This window comes from Lonchura striata, chromosome 5 (genome assembly GCF_050655825.1).
Source record: "Lonchura striata isolate lonStrDom1 chromosome 5, ASM5065582v1, whole genome shotgun sequence".
Lineage (NCBI taxonomy): Eukaryota > Metazoa > Chordata > Aves > Passeriformes > Estrildidae > Lonchura > Lonchura striata.
Genome location: NC_140707.1, coordinates 4,843,292 through 4,869,040, shown reverse-complemented (window position 1 = coordinate 4,869,040; position 25,749 = coordinate 4,843,292). Strand labels below are relative to the sequence as shown.

The 25,749-nt window shown below is 50.1% G+C and overlaps 1 pseudogene across 1 annotated transcript; it reads left to right on the top strand.

The window, feature by feature from the left end:
• The first annotated feature begins 226 nt into the window (after positions 1–226).
• LOC146767161 (uncharacterized) lies at positions 227–19,938 on the top strand (annotated as a pseudogene). Its single transcript, XR_014955905.1, has 2 exons — positions 227–317; positions 18,894–19,938. The product of XR_014955905.1 is annotated as an uncharacterized LOC146767161 (transcript).
• The last annotated feature ends 5,811 nt before the right edge of the window (positions 19,939–25,749 follow it).

Below are 25,749 nucleotides of genomic sequence, written 5' to 3'. Positions count from 1 at the left end.
GGCCCGTGCCGGGGCTGTTCCTCATCTCCGGCTTTCCCCTCACGCAGCCCGGGGGCGCCGAGAGCGCGGGGCGAGGCGGGGCCGTGCGCAGAGCCCGCCCCGAGCTCGCTGCCATTGGCCGCCGGTGCCGTCAGTCGCGGTTGCGGCGCGCTGATTGGTGGGAGCGGGGCGCGGCGCGGCCCCGGCGGCGGGCTGAGGGCGGCCGTGGCCGCGCAGCGCCGCCATTGGCCGAGCGGCTGTGCGGGCCCGGCAGCGGCGGCAGCGGCCGGAGCGCGGTGAGGCGGCGGCGGCGGAGCTCGGAGGCGGCCCCGGCGCAGGTGGGAGCCGCGCTGGGCTCTGCGGGGGCTCGGGGCCGGCTGCGGGCGGAGGGGGCGGCAGGGGGCTCCGGCGGCTCGCCGGTGCCGTGTCCGGCCCGTGCCGGCCCCGGGCCGAGGGCGCTGCGGGAGCGGCTGCCCGCGGTCTCCTTCCCGCCGGGGCCGGGCAGGAGCCGCTGCCGGAGCAGCGCTGGCTCGGCCCGGCTGCTGTGGGTAGGACAGAGGGGCTGCCCCGCGGCCGGCAGCGGGCGGGGAAATTCCCGTCGCCGGAGGTTCGTGTGCCCGCAGGAGAGCGAGGAGTCCTGTCAAAGTGACTTTATTGCCGAGCAGGGGCAGAGGCCGTGGGGCATTTGCCGTGCGCTCTCTGCCGTGGCTGTAGCCCGCAGCCTCCTTTTTATCCTCATTTTCCCGGCCGATCTCCCTCTGCCTTTGCCCACCGGCTGAGTTCCTTGGAAGGTTCCGACTTCCCGATGCGCCTGGAGCCTGTCCTCGTTAATGTGCACCCTCCTTTTGTAGAACAGCCGATATTCATGGCTCTGTTAAGTCTTTGTTCTTCTCCTCGAAGTTCGGGAATGTAGCGGGACTTTGAGCAGCTGTCTGGGTCAATTTGTACCATTTATTGGAACTGATGGTTTCTCCTGTTACTTCCTTCTCTACAAGTGCCCGGCCCTATGTCCAGGCAGATTCACTCCTTGACTCTGTTTTGTCCTTCCCGGGTCCTCTTTGGTTTTGGGATTATTCTCGGTGCCCTCATTCCCTGTCCTTTTGTCGCCGTTTGTGGATCAGGAGGCCTGGCTGCCACCTGCATGCCCTGGCTCAGCTGCTGGATGAGCTGCACTGCCAAGGTGTGGAGCATGGTAAAAAGATGAGAGTTGCTGCAGCACAGAAGAGGAGAAGCAGCATTCCTTTATCCCCTGGTGTGCTGGGGAGCCAGGAAAGCGTGTCCCATTCCCATCCTTTCCATGTTTGGACCAATACATAAACTGCTCTCCTATTTCCTTTCTTATCATTTTTAGCAGTTTTCTCGTCATCTCTTTGCCAACAGCAGTTTGAGCCATTTAGTTTTCCACAAACTCCTGTTTTTTCTGCTGACAGATAATCTGATCCCATCCCCTGGTGAAATGTTGTGTTCCTCATTTCAGTGGCTTGGTCGGCAGAAAGGTCAGGAGCTGGAGCTGTCTGGTTGGTTCTTATTCTGAGGACAGCTTGTAATCAAATTATGCCATTCAAATGAAAAATGGGTTCTCTGTCTCCTGATATGAATTTGTGAGAAACGCCAATCACTTGGTTTTTAAAATGTTAGAAGTTTAATACTAGTAAAATGGTTATAGAAGTAGAAATACAATTAGACTAATAAAAATTTAGGGTTAGGACAATTGCAAGACATTAAAAAGCAAAGACTTACAGATGGACAGATGCTCTCTTGGGCGCTTAAGCCACAACAAGAATACCTTGTGAATAAAGGAATCACCCTTAAACCAAGACACTTGTTGCATATTCTTATATCCTTCACGGGTATGCATACATTTTATTTAAAACAAGAAACTCTGTCTGTTGTATGTCAGCTGTTTTTTTTAATCCCCACGGCATGCTCCAGTCTGAGCATGGCCTGAAGAAATTAACTTCTTCTAGTAAGAAATCCATAAATTGCTCTTCTCTGGAGAATTTAGGTGTTCCTTGAGCGAATTTAGGTGTTCTCATTCCTTAACCCCCCCCCCACACACACACACATGCATATTTTCTCTTTTAACTACTAAAGCTTCATTTTATCTACAAAGCTACGTTTACCATACTATTAAAATGTTCATACAGCACAAGTTATCATTATAACATAATACATATAGTAACTATCTGCACAGAGCCATATAACATGCATTTTTCACAAAATCATTTTGGTTCCCAGGGGCTGGTCCATGGTGTTGTAGGATTTGTTCTGGTGGCCGTTCATCTTTTCCCCATGTTTGGGCGCTCCCTCAAGCTGGGGCTGCATCAATTGACCATTTTTTTTCTTACTCCTTCATCATATACTTGAATTCCAGCTGATTTCCCTGAACTTGTTCTAGCAAAACTCCCAGTGCTCTGATACACCCTGTACAGCACAGACAGTGACAGCAGATGTTGGAGTGGGCAGAGGGATGTTCCCCCCCTTATTTTAGTGAAGTTTTCCCAACATTCTCCATTTGCTGTTTCCCTTTGCAGCTTCAGCCATTTCTGTTGCAGAGTCAGAGATCCTCAGCATGGGCTCTGCCTTCAGCTGTGCAGATTCCATCTGTGCCAGCAGGCAGAGCTTGGGGTGAGGGGCAGAGGGAATCAGCCAATTCCTGCCCCAGGCAAGAAGAGCCAGGTACATTGTCCCCAGTTTGCCCCAGCAGTTTTAATTTGCATTTCTGAAGCTCCTCCTGGGTGCCTGGAATGCAGCTTCTCTTCCACAGCAGCCTTCAGCAGCCTCACTTGTGCCCCCCCCACAACCTGCTGCTTTTTTTTTCCCCTTCAAATCATCTATTTATTGTTTATGAGTTAAAGGGTCACTTTTAAATCTCATCTAGTTTTGAAAATTTTGAAAAATTTCAATCATTTTGTTTTTAAAATTTTAAAAGTTTAATAATAATAAAATGGTTATAAAAATAATAATACAATTAGAGTTAGGACAATTACAAGACAAAAAGAGCAAAGAATTACGGATGTCCAGATGCTCTCGGACCCTAAGTCAAGAAAAGCTTGACTTGTGAACAAAGGAATCACCCTTAAACCAAGACACTTGTTGCATATTCATACATTCTTCATGGTTATGCATACATTCTGTTCTAAACAAGAAACTCTGTTGTATGTCAACTGTTCCCTTTAATCCCCTGGCATCTTCAAGTCTGAGCAAGGCCTGAAGAAATTAGCTTCTCCTGATCAGAAGCCATAAATTCCTCTCCTTTGGAAGATTTAGGTGTTCTTCGAAGGGAGCATCTCATTCCTAAAAAGAAAACTCCCCCCACATACATAATCTCTATTTTAACATAATGTTGTAACCTAAAACTACACTTAACACAATATGTAAGGGAATTAATACAGCATAACTTTCTAACATTACACATATAATATTCATTGTAACATTTGCGAAAAGCCAATCATAAATATGCATTTTTCACAATCCCACCTCTTACTGCTCAAGCCAAATGATTTATAAAGAATATTTCCTGTCCTCTTGCATTCTTTGGACTCTGTTGGTAATCAAATAAAACATGGGATTAAACAAAGAAGAAATATCAAAACACTTGTAACACATAAAAGGAAGAATCCTAATTTCTTCCAGCATCCCATTCTCAATACATTACCCCACCTGCTAGTTTTTAACGTTATTTTCCCATTTTTGGACTGATACCTGGGTCATAATTTTTTTCTGATATCCTTTGTTTTTTCCAGGATGACATCCTCATTGCCATCTATTTTCAACAATCTGTACACCACATTCTTTAGCCAATAACTAGCGTAAAGCCAACCTATTTTAATACACTGCAGGTGATGTTTGGCTTTGCAGACTCCATATTAATTCCAATGCCTGAGCAGCTTTGTTTATTATCTTCTCTATAACTGCTTGGAGTAATTTAATATGACTCAGGATATAATTTGGGGTTAACACAGAGCTAGACTGCTGTGCTTGTTTTACCTTTTTTTTTACTAACTGTCTCTTTACCGAATCTTGGACTATATTTCTAAGATCAAATGTAAAACAAATCCATCTCTCTCCTTTTGGACATTCCATGCCCCAAGTATTACTACTTTTTCCTAAGTTCTTTGTAATGTGATAATTTTCCCCCTTTTTCCTGCAGGTACTTAATTTGGACGGGTTATAACAGTGGCTGTTGACATGGGTGTGTGTGACAAAAAGGAACTTTGGTTTCTTTCCATGTGATACTTTCTGTAGCATTTGTGACACAATCTTGCTGCTATCTCAGAAGGAAAAGACAACAAATGAGAGACAGAAACAGGAATGACAGAGGTCTGGCTTGGCTTATACCCCCACCTCCCCTGCCTGTGGGGCTGCTGCCCACAGCAGGTACGTGTGATCTTCTCGCTGGTGAGTACAGTGCTCAACCCAGGCTTGCCCTCTGTTTCCCTTGTCACTCCTTTTTTACTCATTTCCAGGCAAATTGTTTTTGACACCTTTTAACTGTGGTTTTCCACCATTCCTCAGGTATCTCTCAGTCCACAGTTATTGATAATCCCCATCTACAAAAGCAATTTATTAGTTCAGTTTTTGAGGTCTTTCTGTATAGGGGATTGATTCAGTACTCAATACTTCTTGCCACGAGAACATAGATTTTGTGAGCTACAATGCCAATTATTCTCATAATTTAAACATTCACTTATAACCCAGCTGCCATGTCCAATATGGGGATGAATCAAATAAAGTATACAGCATAGTATTAATGGCAATTTCCCTTCTTGCCTGTACAAGCCACAGGCTAAGGCCAGACTATCAGAACTCTTTGACTCAAACACTCCCGATCCTCCTGTTTGAAGTGGCAGTGTTCCTCTGCCAAGGAGGTGTCGGAGGCGTCTCAGGGCTTATTCAGGCAGGGCTTGAAACCAGTGATGCAAGCTTTGCCTTATTTCTCAGTTAGGTGTTATTCTTTGTACCTGCCTTGGGTCATTTGGGTCTTCCCAAACCATTACCACCCAGTCCTGGTTGAAAGTCAATTTGGTATCACCCGGTTTAGATGTGATAGTCCATTCCTCACGTTTCTTCACAAATTCTTTTATTTTGCTGGCATGAATTCACCCTCTTTTCCATGGTTGGGATTGCTGCTTTAGTAGTACCTGGAAAGGACTTCTTAATAACACAATGTTAAAAGAAAAACAATACTGCATTAACTTTCACCATTAGTTTTCTTCAAAACTTTCTGGGTTTAACTAAAAACTTTTTCTATAGCTGCTTCTTCTTCTTGTATCCAGCTGTGCTAATTGCTGCAGAGGCCAATTCTTCTTCTTGTGAGCTATAACTAGTTAAATAAAAAAAGACTAGCCCAAATTTAACACAAGATGTATCACATCTCTTGGTTTTTTGCTTTTTAGGCAACATCCAACAGTTTTAGTCTTACAGACCCATTCTTCAGAACAAAAGCCTCCTTAATAACAAAAATCAGAAGAAAAAAAGAGAAGTCTTGTTTAAAAAAATAAAGCACATTGTGAGAGTCAGCTATCTCTGCTTTGATCTTATCTCTATTGGTGGTCCAGCTCTCCCTCTTTTTCACAGCTTTGCCTTTGTCTGTACTTCCTCACTCCCCTCCCCTTGTTGTCACTCTGTCTAGCAGGAATGGGGGAGAACTTACAGATAGCTACGGTATGGGGACTTTGGGGTGTATTTCGCTCTTTCTCTTTCTCTCTCTTTCCCTTTCTCTCTCTTTTTCTCTCTTTTTCTCTCTTTTTCTCTCTTTTTCTCTCTTTTTCTCTCTTTTTCTCTCTTCTTCTCTCTTCTTCTCTCTTCTTCTCTCTTCTTCTCTCTTCTTCTCTCTTCTTCTCTCTTCTTGTCTCTTCTCCCTTTCTCTCTCTTTTGCCCTCTTTTTCTCTCTTCACATTTCAACATCCACATTCCAATATCAGTCCACTTTCTAACATTAGTCCTACATCCTGGAGAGGTGAGTCTGCCAATCACCTCTCCCTCCTTTTTCAACTTCCTTACAAATTTAATTACTTTTGTTATGTGTGTTCTGCAGGCCTTTAATTCATGGCACTCTCCACCAAGGGCTACCAGCTACCCACAGCTGACAGTGCTAAAACTAAAGACTTATTTTGCTGTCACAATTTTCCATTCACAAGCTTGAAAGGGTTTAGGAACAAGGTAAACAAAAACTTACTTCTGAAGTGATCTTGCCTGCAATAAAAAATTTAAGGCAATGCTTATTAGTGCAATATAATTTGCAAAGAAGCCAAGGTTTGATTTGGGAAGGGCATCTGAGGACACAGAGCATGAGTTTTACAAATCTACAATTTGAAGAGGGAATAGACAAAATGTGGATACAGTGGGGGAGACAGCAAGTAAGGAATTTATCTCTGCAATACTCTCGTTTTGACTGCCAGGAGACACTCTCTGAAGAGGTTCTTACAGTACAAACAATAACTGGATGGAAAGAGGCACTCTTGAATTTAAGCTTTGGTGTCAAAATAGGAAACTGCCCCTGAGCACTGCAGTGCTGGAGCACCCTGCCTGCAAACTCACCAGAGGCAAGCCACTGCTGCCACGCTGCAGGGCTGCCTGCAGCACAGAGGGAATCATGGCCAAGCCCTCCCTGCAGGCCTGGGTAATCCACACAGGGAATCACAATTGCTTCATAGCTCTCTAACTCATTCAAGAAATAGGAAACTGTAGTAAACAGAGATCTCCCTCACCATCTTTTTCATATGTGTGTGTCACACACCCACTGTGATGCTGGAAGTAACAAATTGTTTACATTAGAAGATACTGAAACTTTTTCTTCATCTAGCTTTGTAGGTTCCCTTTTCTATATGTAGCAACCTCCCATTGTGGGAAAAAATGAGCCCTATTTTTTTACAAGTGTTTTGTATGCACAATTTTATTTGCTCTTCTAGATACACTGCAAGTAGTTAGCACTTCCAGAAAAAACAGCAAACAAACAAAACAAAAAAACTAAGAAAGCAAAACACATTTGGGTACATGAAAAAGGATTGGTTGGAAGGAAAAATGTTTCTCATTGACCTACCAAGCAGCTGGTGTTACCTTTATTTTAACTTTACACACTGAGAACACTTGATTGAACAGCCTGCATTGACTCAAATTAATAGCAGGTTTTGCTATGTCACAGCTGTAAACTAGTTTTTCAATCCTAGAGTACAGTAAGTTATGTATTTCAAGATAAAAATCACAATGCAAATTGGAAGAAATTTAGTACTGCATGAGGTGTGCACACAATTAATTTACCTCTAGAAGTCAGTTTATGACTTTCCTCTACTAGGATTGCAGTAGCTGCTATAGCTTGAATACACACTGGCCAGCCTTGATTTACTGGATCCCACATCTTTGATAAATAAGCCACGGGTCTCTTTACTCCTCCCCACTCTTGAAACAAAACCCTATGAGCTACCCCCTTTTTTTCATTTACATACAAATGAAAGGGTTTTGCTAGTGAAGGTGAGCTTAAAGTTGATATTGGGGCTAGTTTTAACTTCTTTTTTCTTAGTTTTTCATTATCCTTTTTGATCCATTTTATATCATCTCCCTCTGTCAGTTTTTTTTATTCAAAAATTTTACTGCCTGTGTATATCCTTCAATCCATAATCTATAATATCCCAATAATCTGAGTATCTTTCTGATTTCCCCCTTTAAAGAGGGAGGGGGAAGGGATAGAATCCCTGTGTTTCAGTCAGGGTTGAGCTTCCAACTACCCTTTCTAAGCAAGTGTCCAAGATATTTTACCTCTGATTCTACAAATTGCAGCTTCCCTTTTGATACCTTTAAACCTTTTTCCCCAAGAAAATTCAAAAGCTTTATAGTAGCCTCTCTAACTTCAGCTTCAGCTTCCCCAGAAAGTAAAAGATCATCTATACATTAAATAACTTGTATTCCAGGGGGGTGGGGAAAGTTTGTAGTATTGTTTCTAAAGCTTGTCCAAATAAGTTTGGGGATTCTGTAAGCCCCTGTTGTAGTTTTGTCCATCTTAATTTCTGTTTTCTCCAGTTAGTGAGTCCTTCCATTCAAAAGCAAAGATAACTTGCTCTCCTGGGCTAATGGGCAAGCCCAAAAGGCATCTTTAAGGTCCACTACACTAAACCACTGATGCTGGGGAGGAACTTTACTGAAAAGAGTATAAGGATTTGGTACCACTGGATAGCGGGTCTGAGTTCCTTTGTTAACCTCCCTTGAGTCTTGTACCAGTCTATAGCTCCCGTCAGGCTTCTTTACTGGGAGTATTGGGGTATTATGGGGAGACATACAAGGTTCTAATGTCCCATCCTTTATTAGTCCTTCTGTTACTGGCTTTAAACATTCCCGTCCTTCTAAAGATACAGGATACTGCCGTACACATATGGGACAATTTTTTTTCCTCAGTTGTTATCTTTATGGGGTCAATATTTAATCTTCCCCTATTTCCCTCCCCAGCCCAAACTTCCTTGTTAATTTTTCTTCCATCCTCCTGGCCTAGTTTTAAAAGTCTAGCTGTCATCTTCCATTCTTTTGGAACAACCCCTATTCCTAATTTCACTTGTAAATCTTGTCCCAATAAATTCCTACCTGCCCCTGGGACCAAGAAAACATCCCTCATCCAAAATCTAGTTTCTCCCTCTATTACCACATTTTTAATAACGGGTACTGTGGAACTCTCTCCTTTTGCTCCTGTTACTTTTACAGTATCTATGCTTACACTATAATCTTATGGAATATTTTACAGAAAAGTTATTTCTGCCCTTGTGTCTACCACAAACTCCAATTTTTCTTCTTGGGGAACGACTTTTAAAGCTATCATAGGCTTTACATGGTATCTGTCCCCTGAAAAAATAGAGCCTCTGACATCCTTATTCTTCTTCGGTGCCCATCTCTTTACAAATTCTCAGATCTGTTACCCTCTTAGGACAATCTCTCTTATAATGACCTTTGCCCTTACAGTAAAAGTAGACATTCTTACAATATTTCTGAAACTTTGCATTGGGATTTTATTCTTTCCTGTTCCCCTGTCTCTACCACTATCATATCTAGGAATAGGGCCTGTGGGTTTTTTATTGCTTTCTTGCAATTGTTTCCTCGCATGGTGACTGCCACAATCTTTGCTTTTAGTTTGGCTTTGGCCACAGACTTTCTGAGCTTCCTTTAATGAATCATCTAATAATCTGTCATGCCAATCTTCAATTTTTTCCATTATCTGGCCAAGCACAAAGTTAATCCTTAACAAAGCTTTTTTCACATCAGTCTCAGGATCCACTCTGGAACACTGCCTCCTATTTCTCCCAAGTCTGTCCAACCACTCAGCCAGAGCCTCCCCCCTCCCCTGCTGTGCCCCAAAAGTCCCCTCAGCACTTTGCCCTCGAGATGCTGCCCCCCTATTCCCCCGACAATCAAATTTGATACTCATTCATATGTTTTCTCCCCTCCTCATCATTTTGACCCCACTCAGGAGGTGTGGTTGGCATTTGCCCTCCTCGGGGGGCCCTGTGAATTTTCTTTAGTCCAGACTTTTATGCCTGCAATTCTGATCATTTGCCTTTCTTCTTAAGAAAATAGTATCTTTATTATGGACCACATTTCTTCCCAAATATAAATGTTTGAACCTAAAAATTGGTCTAATTGTTCAGCAGTGCTTATGAGATCCTCCAAAATCCCTTTGATTTCCTTTTTAAAATTCCTGACCCCAGAAGAAGTCAAAGGAGCATTCACAAAGCCGGCTCCACGCCCTCCCATCGGGACCTCTCTTAGTGGAAATAGATCCATTCCTTTAACCCAGTCTCTTCCTATAGCCTTTCTCCCGTGCTGTGAGGAAGAGTCCGGAGAATGTTGCCTCCTAACTGAACTCCCTGTGTTCCTGTAAGGGGCGTCCTCCAGACAGAAAGAGTTTCTCGGAGCTGGGGCTGCGGTTCCCGGGGAACGGAGCTCCGGGCAGGAAGGGGCTGAGGGCAGGGCCCAGCGCCCAGCCCTGGTCCTCCGAAGGCGGAGCCCGGGCAGGGTGTGCTGCCGGAGCCGCCGCAGGAGGGGCAGTGCCGGGGGCACCAGCCGGGAGCGGGATCGGCCCGCCCGCGGTTAGGGGCGGCTGGGCCGGTGCTCCCGGCAGAGGCAAAGCAGCAGCGGCGGTGCCCAGCGCAGCCGGGACGGGCAGAGTCGCCGGGGCTGGGGCAGAGAAATCAGCCGCGGGAGGAGCCCCGGGATGGGCCGGGCGGGAGCGCCGGGAGCCCGGCGGGCGGAGCAGCCGGGCGGGCCGGGGCCGGGGCCGGCCGGGCAGCCGCGAGCAGCGGGACGGGGCCGGGCACAGGCTGCGGGCGGCGGGGCGGGACCGGGAGCGCTGCGGCGGGGCGGGACCGGCAGAGCGGCCGCTGTGGGCGGTGGGCTCACAGCCGGGACGGGAACCGGGGCAGGAGCAGCCGCTGAGAGCAGCGAACCCGCGCCTGGGACGGGAGCGGGGCAGGAGCGGGCGGCGAGCCGGGAGCCGGGACAGGCGCCGGCACCGGGGCAGGCGGGGCCGAAGCGGGCGTGAACAGGGGCGGAGGGGGCAAAACCTGTGAAGGATCCCACTCCTTTTCCTCTTTTCCCCTCTTGTTCCCCTCTCTTTTCTTTCCCTTTGTCTTCTTTTTTACACGTTTTTAGTCCCATTTTCCAAAATCTTACCTAGTCATTCCATGCCTTTGTTTCCCACTTTCTCTAACAACCTGAATTACCACCTTCATTCAACTACACAAAAAGTCCTTTTTCTCACAATATCATTTAACACAATATAATCCAAAATCATCCACCTTCCTTCAAGGAAATAATATAAAGCTCAAAATAAACAATCTACATTACATATACTTCCAATCATCTACATTTACTCACCTTTATCTCTCACTCTCACACACATTGACACCCTCAAGCCTGTTCATTCATACTTCTTGACTTCACAATAGTGTTATATGTACTTTTCATTTGCTCACGCTCACTCTTATTTTTCACTCACTCTCACGTTCAACAACAAGGTACCTTTTACTTTCAAACAATTTATATTGCATATCTACATTTATTCTGAGTGCTCTTGGACTGTAACCCTTATCCATCAACCCAGCAGGTTTCATCCTGGATGTCTATTAATCCTGGATGTCCGGTGATTCTGCAGTATTTTAACACACCTATTACACTTTAAGGTGTTACCGGCCAGTTCCTGTGTTCTTGGATATCCCTCAATCCAGCCACAACCCCAGATTCTCTTGGATATCCTTCGATCCGGCAACCCTGAGTGCTCTCAGGATATTAATCCCTAAACTGAGCAAATTAATGACCCTCCAAGGAAGACCCTCTCTTTTTTACCCTTTTATTTTTTTTTAATTTTCTATCCCCCCCACCAAGGTGTCCCACTTCTTCCCGGAGACCCAGTCCCAGTTTCCCCAGGGGGGTTTCTCTCACTCTTGTTTTCACATGCCTCGTCTCTTTACTGGCCGCTTTTCTCGCGAAAAAGACGGAAAGGCAGCATGGGAAACTCCGCTCTCATTTGGCAAGTCTGGGATAACCAGCTCACCTCTCATTCACACGCATTCATTCCCCCCTTATCCACCCCATCCCAACAAATACTCACCTATCCTCTTTCCTTAGGTCTTTGTTCTTCATGTACACATTAATCTTAGGGCTAATTACCGCAGTTTTAGGGAATCCTTTCACTTTCCTTTGTTTTATTGTCTCCTTTTGTCCCTGGATCAAAATCTGTGTCTGTCTGTCAGTCACACACCAGGGGAACAGAGCGAAGCTGCCCAACCAGGGCAGGATGCGTCTCTTCACTGAGTCTCCTAAGTCACCGGCAGAGAGGTGTTAGCAACAATCCTCTGCTACCAAAATTGTGAAAAACGCCAATCACTTGGTTATTAAAATTTTAAAAGTTTAATAGTAATAAAATGGTTATAAAAATAATAATACAATTAGAGTAATAAAGTTTAGATTTAGGACAATTACAAGACAATAAAAAGCAAAGAATTACAGATGTCCGGATGCTCTCGGACACTTAAGTCAAGAAAAGCATGACTTGTGAACAAAGGAATCACCCTTAAACCAAGACACTTGTTGCATAGTCATACATCCTTCATGGTTATGCATACATCCTATTCTAAACAAGAAACTGTTGTATGTCAACTGTTCCCTTTAATCCCCTGGTGTCTTCAAGTCTGAGCAAGGCCTGAAGAAATTAGCTTCTTCTGATAAGAAGCCATAAATTCCTTTCCTTTGGAAGATTTAGGTGTTCTTCGAAGTGAGTATCTCATTCCTAAAAAGAAAACTCCCCCCACATACATTGTCTCTATTTTAACATTATGTTGTAACCTAAAACTACACTTAACACAATACGTAAGGGAATTAATACAGCATAACTTTCTAACATTACACATATAATATTCATTGTAACATTTGCGAAAAGCCAATCATAAATATGCATTTTTCACAAAAATACAGCCTAAAGGTGAATATTAAAAAGCCAGGACCAAAATTTTGGTATCTCTAAGAGCTATGCACAAGCATACACAAAAACATTCCAAGGCAATTCAGTTGTTTCTACTTCTCTTCAAAGTAAAAACTCATTCTCACATCCCTGACCCAAACCTAACTGGCAACATAGAAATAGGAGTAATACAAAAAATACTCCAAGGCTCTAAACTTTGCACTGAAACTGCAGGAAAAAGAAAAACTCCACCAATATGTTTAGTGTTAGAGTCAAGGCATTCCTTGATTCTGGCCAGGATGTGCAACAGAAATCATTCCATCCCCACATAGTTCGGGTGTGCAGAGAAAATTGTTCAATGACACATGGGTTTTAGTTGATTTTTCCCAAACTTGATATAGTCTGAACCACTCTAAATCCACTGGTTTAATGTTCTGTAGTTTCAAGTTGTGCAGTTTTTACTATTTGGTTTCCTGTTGGACCGGGATTTCTTTGCTTGTGCTGTTAATGAGGTGGGAAGTGCTGGATTTCCTTCTCAGCCTTTTGCAGACCAGGTGTCTGCAGCCCTGCCGGGGGCAGTGTCTGGGGTAGGTGTTGGTTGCTGTTTGCTGCTGGGGTTGATGTTTTGCTGCTGGTCGTTATCTTTGTGGGTCTCTTTTGGGCCATTCCCAGTGTGTTGAGATGTTAAACTCATCTCCACTGAGTGGTGTAACATCCCTTAACAAAACCTTTAACATTTCTTTCCCTAAGGCCAAGGCAAAGCAAGCCTGAGTAGAGAAATCAAAGGTTAACAATGTTCAAGTCTATGAGCTGGTCTATTTTCCATGGATGCACTGGCAGGCAGGGCAGTGTGTGAGTGTGAGTGAGAGCCCGAGTGGAATTGTCCCGGTGTCTCCCCAGCAGCTGTGGCAGTGCTGGCCCAGCGAGCACTGAAGCTGCAGCAGTGGCAGCAAGGGCTGGCCCCGGGGGCTGGAGCTGCCCAGGGAGGGTGGCCAGGCTGAGGATTTCAGCAGAGGAGGTGTGGGCAGGCCCAGGGCCTTGCCCCGCTGTGGAGCCCTGGCTGCTGCTGCGCTGCCTTCAGTGCAGGCTCAGGGGGGCCTCCCATCCTCCTGCTGCAGGCGGGAAGTGCAAATCTCCGGGGCTGCAGAGACCTGGAGCCCAGGCTGAGGGGTCCCCCCGTGTTCAGCTGTGCTGGCGGCTGTTTCTGGCCTCGGGGCCCCTTGGCATGGGCCACGCCACTTGGCCACCAGTGGTGCTGCTTTGCACTCCTCAGGCAGAGCCCATGTCCTGCTTGGATGTTGGCAACAGCAAAGTGCCAAGGCAGGCTCTGTGCCAGCCCAGCTTCCTGGGGGAGAGATTGCACCAGAGACAGGATTCTGGCCACAGACTGCTTTAAATGTGCATCCCTTATCTCCACCCTGCACTAGGTGCAGAATTACCAGGTAAGGAATTCCGAGATCAATTGGAAGGGAGAGAATCGAATATCTGTCCTGGGTCTGGCTCTTCTTACCCAAGCCAATGGCAAAAGCCGTCCCCATGGCATCTTGATCTCTATCCCAGTTTCCAAAGGTGTTTCTTTCTTTCCCCATTTATTCTTTGTACCCAGCCTGAGCTGTGGGGGTGCCAGGGGTTCTGGAGGTCCCATTGTATTCCTAAAGCTGCCATAACCCCCTGGAGGATCTCTCCTCCAAAATTAGTTCTGCTCTCTGAGTCTATGGCTTCCACAATCCCTTTTATTGGAATTATGTCTTTTAGAAATATCTTAATAAGTGATCCAGTGGTTGCTGAGCAGTCAGAATTGCTTTTACCCCCCTGTTAGGTGAGATGGTGTCACCAGAAGATATTGAAGCCTTCCTGCTCAGGGCATTTCAGTGCCAGGCTCTTACAAGCACACACAGCTGTGCTGGTTGAGCTGACCATGGGGGTAACCTGCGCTTTGTCTGATTCCCTTTCCTCAATAACAGCGTGTCTTGGAACTCTTTTCCCTTCTGCTGCCCTTGAAGAGCCATCCACAAAGACATTTTCTGCCTCAGGCCAGGCAATGTCTCCTGAATCTCCCCCAGGCTGGGTCTGGAGCTGTGTCACTTGAATGCAGTGCTGGGTTTCTTCCCAGCCCCTCTGTGGGCTGTTCAAACAGGAGGCTGGGTTAAACCCTTCCCCTGTTCTCAGTTCTGAATCCTCCTGTGCCACTGAACAAGTTTCACACTGTAATAACCGAGCACTGCTCATCCATTGCGAGGCTCTTTTGGTTATCAAAGCTTGAACTTGATGGCAGACTGGAACAGTTGGAGATCCTGTTGTCATCAGGTTTTGGGCCTCGGTTCCCATGGAAGCTGTGGCTGCACAATTTTGCAGCCAATGAGGCCACTGTGGCCACTGGGTGAAACATTTTGGCCCAAGGATTCCTTTGGCATGGCCCCGTTGAACATTCACCTACAATTCGAATTTCTTTTCTGAGTCTGCAAGAGCCCCAGCTCAGGCATCAATAGTTTTGGTTGTTCATTTTCTCAAGTTTTGCTCACTTTCTCCTGTCCATACCACAGCATGGAGGCTGTCTGGGGTTAAAAAGTCCTACAATGTTCTGGCTGGAACTTAGAATCCTCAATCCACATTGTGTATTTGTGTTTTAATTCTCAGAATTGTTGCAGCTCGTTTTGGTCTTTTCCTTATTTTAGTTTACTTCTTTACATCTGAAATTGCCTAGACTCTCTCTGGGTCAATCCTTCAGTCAAATTATGTCCCATATATTTAACCTTTTTCTCCACCATTTGCAATTTTTTTTCAAATACTCAAGATATGACTTTTAGCCAGAAAATTCAGCCATTTCAGAGGGGCTTTGTCTAGCACTTGTTCTTGTCCTCCTCATTGGAGCCATCTGATTCCTTGAGTGCAGGATAGGAGTGCTGTAGGGAGACATCCCTGGCTCTCAAAGCACTGCCTTTAGCAGGCTCCATACCAGGCTGTGAGCCCTTCCTTCCCTCCCCTGGAACAGGGTGTTGCTTTTAGACACCACTTGTCCTGGTTGCTTCCAAGTAATTTGGAGAGGCTCCACATCAAATTTTCCGTCTTTCCATGGGGCTGCCCACACCTCTGGTTCCTTTCAGCATTGGCCTTCCCAGACATTTGACACAAAGGTACAGCAGCAATAGCCTCTGTATCACCTTTTACAATATTACAATACCACCATCAAATTCCTTCCTAGTTAATAACAATCAAAGTAGGAAGAAAAAGAAATTAGTTTATTTCAAACCTATCCTCTTCAGCTCCTAACAGTGATTGAACAAATGACACCAGCTCAGCTTTCCCATTTATTCCCTTAATAATTAAACATTCCTTTACAATTTTCCCCCCTTAGGTGTAAGATTCCGAGTGGATGGAGAGGCCCCTGTGTCCATCAGGAGAGGCCTCCTCTGGATGCAGACCCAGCCTGAATGTTCTCCAGGGCTCCAGTGTGGTGGGTCCCCGGTGGGATGGGAGCTCAGAGAGCCCTGCCAATCCATGTCCATGCAGGGGTGGACTTGCTCCTGCTGAGGGTGCTGCTGTCTGTGCTTGCAGTGTCCTTGTGGGCTGCAGCTGGAGCCCTGACTCCTTCCCAGGGGCTGTTTGGGTGGGCTCTGCCCTGGCCAGGAGGGCAATGCCTCTGCCAGGTGCTTGTGGCCGACCCCGTCATGCCCTGGGTGCTGGGGCCCCCTTGGGCCCTGGGGTTGATCCCTCAGGGGCTGAGGGAACTCTGCCGTGGCCTTTGCCTTCAGCTTGGCCTTTTGCTCATCCCTTCTTGCCTTCAGCTGCTGTGCCCTTGTGCCCAAGTGCTGCAGGGCTTCTTGTGCCACTCCTGCAGCCCCGGTCACTGCCTGTGGGTGCTCATCCTCTGAGAGCTGCTGAGCTTTCTGCAAAACCTTTCCTTTCTGCAGGGACCCAAAGCAAATCCTGAACAGCAAATCCTGATCCTTCATGTGCACTCTGCATTTCCCAGCTGTTCCTTTGTGTTCCCCGTTGTGCTCAGGGTCCCTGCCCAGCCCGTGTGGCAGAGCCGGTGCCTGTCCTGCCGCAGTGTCCAAAGGCGGCCCCCCCGGCGGGCAGGGCCGGCAGCTCCCCGGGGCCGGGCAGCGGCCGGGGCGTCCCGCAGCCTCCTGGGGGCCGGGGGCCACTGCCGGCCCTGCCCGGGGCTGGTGGGGTCAGGCAGCGCCCGGCGCTGAGCCCCGGCTGCCCCACAGCCCCGGCCCGGCCCCGCAGCTCCCCACAGGCCCCAGCCCGTGCTCCCGGTGCCGCACCTCTGCGCCCGGTGCTGCCGCTGCCACCGCAGAGAAACCCCTGGCATCCTGACCTCCTGCTTTTCCTCTCCTGGAAACCGGGGATGGAAAGGATCTGGATCAACTGGCAAATTTCGAGAATAAGACCCTGCTGAAAATCATCCCAATCCTGAGTATTTTTCTCCTTCTCCTCTTTTCCGTCATCCTTTTTATTACCACATAGATTCCTCCTGCTGCCTCTTGCTGTAATGATATTGCTGCACACTCCCCTTCACCTGATCCCTTCCCAGCACACCAACACCCTCCATTCCCTTGTTTTCCAAATGCCTTCTCAATTTCCCTTATTTCCTCCCTGGGTGTCCATGTCCTTAATTACCTCTGGGGGAATGTGCAAACTACCTCAGCATTCTCCCAAGGGACCCTTCAGAGACATTTTGGGATCATCATCCCTTTGGCCAGGACCCTCCCTGTCTTTCCCTTTTCTCCCCTCCATGGGTGCCCTGCCATGTTCACTCCCCGAGGATCCCAGGGCACTCACTGATGAGATTTTCAGTGCTCTCTCCCTGCTGACTCTTCACAGACCCCCTGATGTGTCACTCATCTGTCTCCTGGTCACTCCCGGGTCCCCAATCAATCCCCGGTGCCGCCACCAGCCAAGGGAGCCGATCACCCAAAGTGGGTGAGGCACCTTCAGCTGCACTCCCTGCCATCTGCCCCGGAGGGTGGAAGGAATTTGGGATGAGCCCCAGGGTGTGTGGAAAAATTGACATCACCAGAGGATTCTGTCCACAGAGCAGACAGAGGAGTCCTGTAAATGGAATTTTATTCCTAAAAATGGGAGAGGCCATGGGACATTCCCCATGGGATCTCTCCAATTGTTGGAGGACACAGCTTCCTTTTCAACCTAATTTTCCTGGCCACATCTCCCTCTGCTTTCCCCATTGGCTGAAGTACTTGAGCGCTACAGACTTCCCAATCCACCTACTACATACCCAGCTTCATGTGCGCCCCACTTTTATATAGCAAACGATATTCATGGATCTGTTAAGGCTTTGTTGTTCTTCTGTAAATTCATGAATTGAGCAGGACCTTGGCTGAGCAGCAATTTGTGTCATCAATTAATAACTTTTTCTGAAACTGATTGCTTCTCCTGTCACTTCCTTACGTAGATGTCCCTGGTGCCATATCCGAGCAGCTTCAGAGCATCTGTTTGTAAAGACACTTTCCTGTGGTTCCTTCCATGGGGTCCCCCGTTTGTGGGACATCCCCCCTGGAGCAGGGTGTCCCCTCTGTGCTGCAGCCCCAGGGCTCGGGCCGAGCTCAGCCAATCAGAGCCCGCGGCGCTGATGACTCACCAGTTGCCAGGCAGACTCGCAGCTCCCCGCGTTCCCCACCTGGACCCACCTGCGCCCCCCCTCGGCCCCATGGCCCCGCGAGGGGAATTTGGGGAGGTGGGAGTGGGGCAGCGCCAAGGCCGGGCCCCCCCGCTGCAGTGGGGACCGAGTGCGGGCGGGAGCGGCCGAGAGCCCAGCGCTGCCCCAGCCCGACCTGCCCCAGCTCCATCCCTGCCCCTGCGCTGGGATGCTGTGGGGCTGGGGGGAAGAGGGAGCCGGCAGTGGGTGCTGGGCCTGGGGGCAGGAGGAGAAGGGAAGGAGAAGCAGGCTTGAGGAACGAAATGGTCAGACGATGCAGGTGGCAGGAGAAGGTGGGATTGTGCAGGAGAAGGAAAAATAGCAGGAGGAAAAGGAGTGTGAGGAAGAGTAGAGACACAGGAGGAGGAGGAGGAGCAGAAAGAGGAAGCAGCAGAAGGTTCCACCCCTCCCTGTGTCTGCAGCCTCCCCCCCAGCCCCAGGAGCGCTGCTCCCCCCACATGCAGCAGGTGACTATGGAGGGGGGTCCACGATTTTCAGGGGGTGAATCTTGGTGTTTCTGAGCTTTCTTGGGCTAAATGTTGGTGCTTTGGTTTTATGTGGCAGCTGAATCTTTATGTTTTGGAGGAGGTTTTTCCTGAGCTGTTATGTTTAGGGAGTTTTTGTTCTGTGTCTTGAAGTTTGCAGGATTTTTGGGCTGAATCTTGGTGTTTTGTGTCTTAAGAAACCTTGCTTTCCCTGGGGTTTCTTATAGACACAAGATTCCCAATAACTTCCTCCTTGGGCAAGGAGGAACCTCCAGTCCAAGATGCTCTCCTCCTGTTTTTTCCCCAAACCAGGATTTGACATTACCAGGGCGTGGCTGGATGGAGGAGGAAAAGCCCCGGAGATGCTGCAGGAGGAGGAGCTGCAAACCCAGCCCAGGGAGCTGCGGGGAGGAAAGAGTCCCTCTGAGCCAGGAAGGTGGGCGGAGATCCAGGCGGAGCTCGGAGCTGGTGGAGTAACCTCATGGCAGGGAGAAGCCCCACAAGTGCTTGGAATGTGGGAAGGATTTCAGCCGGAGCTCCAGACTGGTCTGTCATCAGAGGATCCACACTGGGGAGAGGCCCTACGAGTGTGGGGAGTGTGGGAAGAGGTTTCGGACCGCTGCCAATCTCCTCATACATGAGAGGATTCACACAGAGGAGAGGCCCTACCGCTGCCCCGACTGTGGGAAGGGCTTCAAGCAAAACTCCAACCTCACTATGCACCGGCGCATCCACACTGGAGAGAGGCCCTACGAGTGTGGGAAGTGTCAGAAGAGTTTCATACACATGTCTGGCCTGATCGAGCACCAGGTGATCCACACTGGGGAACGGCCCTATGACTGTTTGGAATGTGGGAAGAGCTTTGGGTGGAGCTCTGCCCTGAGAACACACCAGCGCATCCACACTGGGGAACGGCCCTACGAGTGTCCCCAGTGTGGGAAGAGGTTTCAGACCAGCTCCAGTGTCCTCAGACATGAGCGGATTCACACAGAGGAGAGGCCGTTCCGCTGCCCTGAATGTGGGAAGGGCTTCAAACGAAACTGCCACCTCACCATGCACCAGCGCATCCACACCGGGGAGAGGCCCTACGAGTGTGGGAAGTGTGGGAAGAGCTTCTCCATGAGCTCAAACTTGACCACACACCAACGGAGGCACCACTAAGGGAAGCCCTGTGAGTGCCCTGAGTGAGGAAAGAGCTTGGAGTGAGGGAAGAGAGTGAGGAAAGAGCTCAGTGTTACCAGGTGATGTGATGTCATGAAGAATGTGTACCCAATGGGAAATTCTTACCAAAAACAGAGCCCTCTATAAGCCCCATACAAGTCAATCCCTGTATAAACACCTGGTACACTCAATAAAATTGGCTTTGCTCTAAACTCGTATGTCCCCGTCTCTCCATGGTGGATAACCCTGTTGTGGGTGATCCCCGTTGGGTGGGGGAAGGTGCTGGAGGGATTTCTTTCCCTTCTCCTGGTGCTGCCGTGGTTTGGTTGGTAATAAATTCCCTCCCTGTGCCCAGGCCGGGTCTGTTGTCCCCGTGCCGGTGCTCGGGGCGGGATCTCTCCCGTTCCTTCTCTGCACTGCCGGGCCTCTCCTCAGCCAATGAGAGAACGCGGTGGAGAAGAGTCAGCCAATCAGCGAGAGCGGGGCTGATGACTCACCAGTTGCCGGGCAGACCCGCAGCAGGCAGTGTTCCCCACCTGGACCCGCCCTCCCTGCCCAGGGCCGGCCCCGCCGTGGGGTCCCCCCAAGTCCCTCCCCAGTGCCCCCATGAACTGGGCTGGGTTTAACTGGGAAGCTTTACTGGGAACACTGGGAGCAGGGGGCAGGGGCAGAGGGACAGCAGGGCTGGGGGACACTCGACCCCCCCAAAATCAGCCTGGGGATGGAGTGGGGGGGTGCTGGCCGGGCCCGAGGCCACTGGGAGGGGCTGGTCGGCTCAGGAGCTCAGTGGGCAGAGAAAAGGGGGTGACACTGGGCTGGGGGCCCTGGGGAACACACAAACTCCAGAGGAGAGGGGACACGACTCACGGGACTCCCCAGACTCTCTTGTGCAGGTAGAACCCGATCCCCAGTGCCAGGAAGACAAAACCCAACTCAGGAGTCTCCAGTTCCTGTCAGCATCTTGCTGTGGCAGCATCCAGCAGCATCTCTGGAGTTTCCACAGGGGTCAGGATCTCCCAAAAACTCTCACAGACACCCAGACCCCTCCAAGCACCCTCCAGGTCACTCCCAGCCCACTTAGGATCCCCTGAAACCTCCCTCTTGATCCCTTCCTGACCTCCCCAGGACCCACCAAAGCCCCTCCTGTCCCTCTCAGGATCCCACAGCCTCCTTCCAGTCACCCCCACTGCCCCAGGACCCCCAAATCCTCTCCCAGTCTCTTCCCAGTGCCTACCAGGACTTCCAGAACCCCATCCTACCCTCCCCAGTATCCTTCAAACCTCTTCTTAGCCCTTCCAAACCTACAACCTCCTCTCCCAGTTAAAATCAGGCTCTCTCCAACTCCCTCCCAGGTGCTCCCAGCACATCCCAGTGGCTCTCCCAGCACCCCCAGTTCCTCCCCTGTACCCCAGTTCTGGGTCACAGGGAGTTCCAGGCTGAGGTGAGCCCAGCCTGGGTTGGGGTTTCCAGCAGCACCAGGAGCTGGTGGGTCCAGTCCCCGTTGGGGACCACGTTGGTGGCCACCACAGAGAGCTCCTGCTGGCCCTGGAACCACCTCAGCTGGATGGGAGCAGGCGGCCGGGGCCGGGCTGGGAGCTCGAGGGCAGCAGAGAGATGGACACGCTGGGGGGCACTGGGAGAGAGTGGGTTTTAATAAATAAAATGGTCGGTGTTCATCAAAATGAATGTTAAAGGAGATAATTTGAACTGAGTAGGGAATGCAACTAGCATAGAAGACTGTGTAACTAATTATATACAAGTTGACTTTTAGGCCAAGGACAATCTGCAAGGAAGATGAGGAGCCTTCATTCCTATGACCACCAAGGGCAGAAAAAAAGACCCCCAGCAACCAATTGCACCGGCACAGAGTGCATCGAGAGAAAATACGTCACCTGGAAATAAAAAGGGACTATAAAAACAAAAAGGTCAAAGTGGGAAGGTGTGCCGTGGCAGAGCAGAGGCTCCCTGGCAGCCCAGCGTTGTTCTTTTGCGCCCTGGGCTGTGGGGCCATCTCCGCGTCTCTGGTGCTCTCCAGGCTTCTCAGGAAACGCTGCTCTGTGCGGCCGAGTTCCTCAAGAGGAGGGATCTTGGAGAGCTGGTGCAGAACCAGAAGCTGTGGCAGTTCCCCGAGTGCCTGGTAAGGAGGGCCGGGAAGCCGCAGCCCCAGCCTGGAGCAGCCCCTGAGCGTGGTGCTCGGTGTGCGGGCTGGCAGCTGTGCCCCTGCCCGCTGCTGCAGCCCGAGGCCGCGCGGGCTCTGCTCCAGGCTCCTGCGGCCCCAGCCGGGTGCCCATGGAGCCCCAGCCCGGGGGGCTGCGGGGCCAACCCTTCCCTCCTGTCGCTCTCTCCAGCTGGCAGAGGACAGCAGCAGCGTGGCCGAGCACCTGCGCCGGGCCCTGCCCTACCTGCAGAGCCCACAGGAGCCCCTGCGAGAGGCGGCCGTCAGGTTCATGGGTGAGCCACGAGCCGGGCCAGGAGGGCGTGTGGGCACAGGGCTGGCGGCGCCGCTGGCAGGGAGCTGTGCCCTGGGCCTGACAGGCTCTGTGTTCCCAGGGACGGCCGGGCGGCACCTGAGGGGGAGGAAGGAAGAGCTCCAGCTCCTCTCTGAGGGTGAGTGAGGGCAGCGGGCTGCCAGCGGGGGCTGCCGGGGGAGCTGCGAGCCCTGCCCCGGCTGCGGAGGGCTCTGCTCCCTGTGCGGACCAGGGCCGGCGTGGGCAGAGCACACAGAGCTTTCAGGGCACCTGGGGGATTCGTGGCCAGCAGCTTCGGGCTGATCCAGCTGGTCCCTGGTCCCTCTGGCCATGGCCAGAGCCGGCTGGGATGGCCCTGGCACAGAGTCCCCTCGGGTCCCCTCAGATGTGGGAACTGACCATGGCTCTGTTCCTCTCTCTTTCAGCCCTTGAAGGCATGGAAAATGACACCAGCGTCGCCGTCACAAGCCTGGCAGTACAAACATTGTGCATCCTCCAGGAAGCAGAGAGAGCTCCATATTCCATCTTTGACAACCTGCATGATCGGCTCTGCAGGGCATGGAGGAGACGGCCTCGTCTGTCGGGGCTCGGCTGGCTGCGCTGCTGGAGCTCTGCAGAGAGCTGATCCCAAAGGCTCTGTCTGCTGGGGCCACCTGAGCCAGCAGGAATGTTTAGTTTCTTTAAGATTGTTCTTTTCTTTCTTTTTGTTTTTCTTTATCTTTAAATATAGGATGTGTTGCTATAGACAGACTCCCAGGATCTTTCTTTGGCTACCCAGGCTCTGCAGGGCCAAGGGGAAGAGGGAGAAAAGTGTTCCTGGGCTCAGCAAGCTGCCCAGGCATGCAGGGTTGCAGGGAAAATGGCCAGAAGCCCCTTGGCCTTTGGTGGTTCTGCTGAAGCCTCTGTGCTGCCCACAGAGCAGATGGGCAGGGGCTGGAGCTGTGGGGATCTCTGTGAGAGCGGTGCCTGGAGATGGCCACAAGCCCTGTCCCAGGCAGGAAGCGCCATCCGTGTCCTCCTGCCCGTGTGTTCCTGGCTGGATTGCTGAGGGCTCCCAGGTGCCTCTTGGTGGGGCTCCTCTGGAGCTCCTGTGGGGCTGCGGCGCTGCTGCCGGGCAGGTTGGCCGGGCTGGGGAGACCCTGAGGGGACGGGGCCACGAAGGGATGAGGGGCTGCGGGAGCCCTGACAGGACAAGGCAGTGGGAAGGCACGGGGGGGACGTGTGAGGGAGTGGGTAACGTTGGCTCGGGGAGGAAAGTGGGTTGGAGCCAAAGAGACCACTCACCTCGATGTTCGTGAGGCAAACAGAGCACATTTATTCTCAAGCCCTTCCTTCTAAAGGGCCTTTGAAAACCCAGTCTGGATGATTTCACTGCTCTGATCTCTGTGCCCCTTCAGATTTTGGCCTGGGCAATGCCTGCAGCCTTGGGAGAGATGTGATGGGCCCGGCCCCTGTCAGTCAAAGCAGGGCTGGTACATTCACCCCGTACAAGCCAGCCTGCACGGTGACACGGCAACAGAGTGCGAGGCACAGCTCCGGGAGCTCCCCGTGAACCTCAGCTCTGGGACCACTGTCTGCCCCAAGCTTCAGGGGCTGCAGTGGGAGCCCGGCTGGGCTCTGCCCTGGGGCCATCCTGCAGGGACAGCTGCAAACAGGGAGCATTCCCTGCCACAAAGAGCCAAGGCAGGGCTGCAGGGCAGCTGCTCCAGCCCCGACTGCACTGCTGAATGCTGTGCTCTGGGGCTGGGGCTCCCTGCACAGGGGACTGCACTGGTGTGCCAGAGGGGACAGAGAAGCTGCAGCTTCAGCCTAACTGAGGTGGGTGCGTGGGCTGGGAAGAGTGGGGAGGCTCCAGGGGATTCACAGAGCTCATCCTGCTGCAAGGACGAGGAAAAGGGAGCGGGAACTCAGCAGTGAGGAGAGCTGGGGGCTGGAGAGCAGCTCTGAATGACACTAAAATCCCACCAGACCTCTGAGACATTGCTGCTCCTCAGCCAGTGACAGGATGAGTCCCTATGCCTGGGGCTCAGCCTTCCTCATGGTGAGGGGCACCAGGGAAGGCAAGAGTGTGATGGAGACTGGAATAGGCTGGGAACTCACTGGGGGAAAAGAGGGAGCAGTTGGGTAGTAAAAGGCAGGTGGGAGAGAGAACTGTTCAGAGAAGGGCTGAGCTACTTCTTGAGCAAGCTGCAAAAACTCATTTGGGGTCATCCCAGATTGATTTCATTTCAGAAGTTATTGAACAAGCTTATTTTTGGGTGGTGGCATGTTTTCTCTTGAAGGTGTACACTCTGCAGACTTGAGCTGTGTGTCCTGGTTTGTAAGATAAGCTTGTATTCTATTTGCCAGCTGTTGAAGGTTGGGGCAGGTTTGTTATCTCTCCCAAAGACAATGGTTTTCCTCGTAGAGGTAATGGTTTGTTTATACACCATTGACTGACTCACTGCAGGGCTGGTAAATGTAACACCATCCCATTGTGAGATGTTCCACCCAGAGGGGGAAGCCAAGCACTCTTTTATGGTATAAAGTGGTACCTTTTTGGGGACAGAGCAGCTCTCTCTTTGGGGGATTGCCAGAGAAGCAGCTACTTCGGCGGGATTCCTGGAGAAGCGGCTGGAGCGCAGTGAGGCGGCGGCGGCGGAGCTCAGAGGCGGCCCCGGCGCAGAGGAAGACCGACCTGACTGCCACCAGATCTTCAGAGGAAAACTATACCCTTCTAAAGATCACCACTGCAGCTGCAATTCATCAGCCACTGCAAGAGGAGCAGCTGTCATTCCAACTGGACTGCTACCAGCACCCCGACTCCTCAGGGTGTCAGGTCGTGGACTTTATCACTAGTTTTTGTTTGTACCAATTGCATTTGCCTTTTTAAATTGTTATCTAGTTTTCTCCTAGTAAAGAATTGTTACTCCCATTCCCATATCTTTGCCTGAGAGCCTTTTAATTTAAAAATCCTGGTAATTCGGAGGGAGGGGGGTTTACCTTCTCCATTGCACAGGAGGCTTTTGCCCTCCTTCACAGACTCCTGTCTTGTCAAACCAAGACAGATTTTGGCGCATCAATGTGGGGCTCGAGGGCATTGAGAGGGAAAAAGGATTAACAGTTCTTAAGTAATTTGGTTTTTTGTTGTGTGTAGAAACATCTTAAGCATCACCATGTGGTCTAGTTTATCTTGGTTTGGGTGGTATGTGATCGTAGCTATACTTTTCCCATTTGCAGACCCTTATCTAAAAATGGGTCCTATAACTAAGGCTACTGTGTCTGTTATCAAGTTTGGCTTCTGGGTTAATTAGGTAAGGAATTAATGGATCTTTAATTTCCTCTGGAAGGCAGGTACATGGATTCATAGCTATCACACATTAACTGTATGTTTTTGGGGTTACTTTAATAACGGTACCTACTGCGAGGAAATAGCACCTGGGCAAACTTTCTCCCAACCTTTTAACCATCTTTTTGGGTCTGCTCCACCAGTTCTCAAAGGGTTAAGATCCTTTCTAAGTGCTAATGATACCATACAATGGGTGGTGTTGCTGATAGTCCTGTTATATTTAGCAT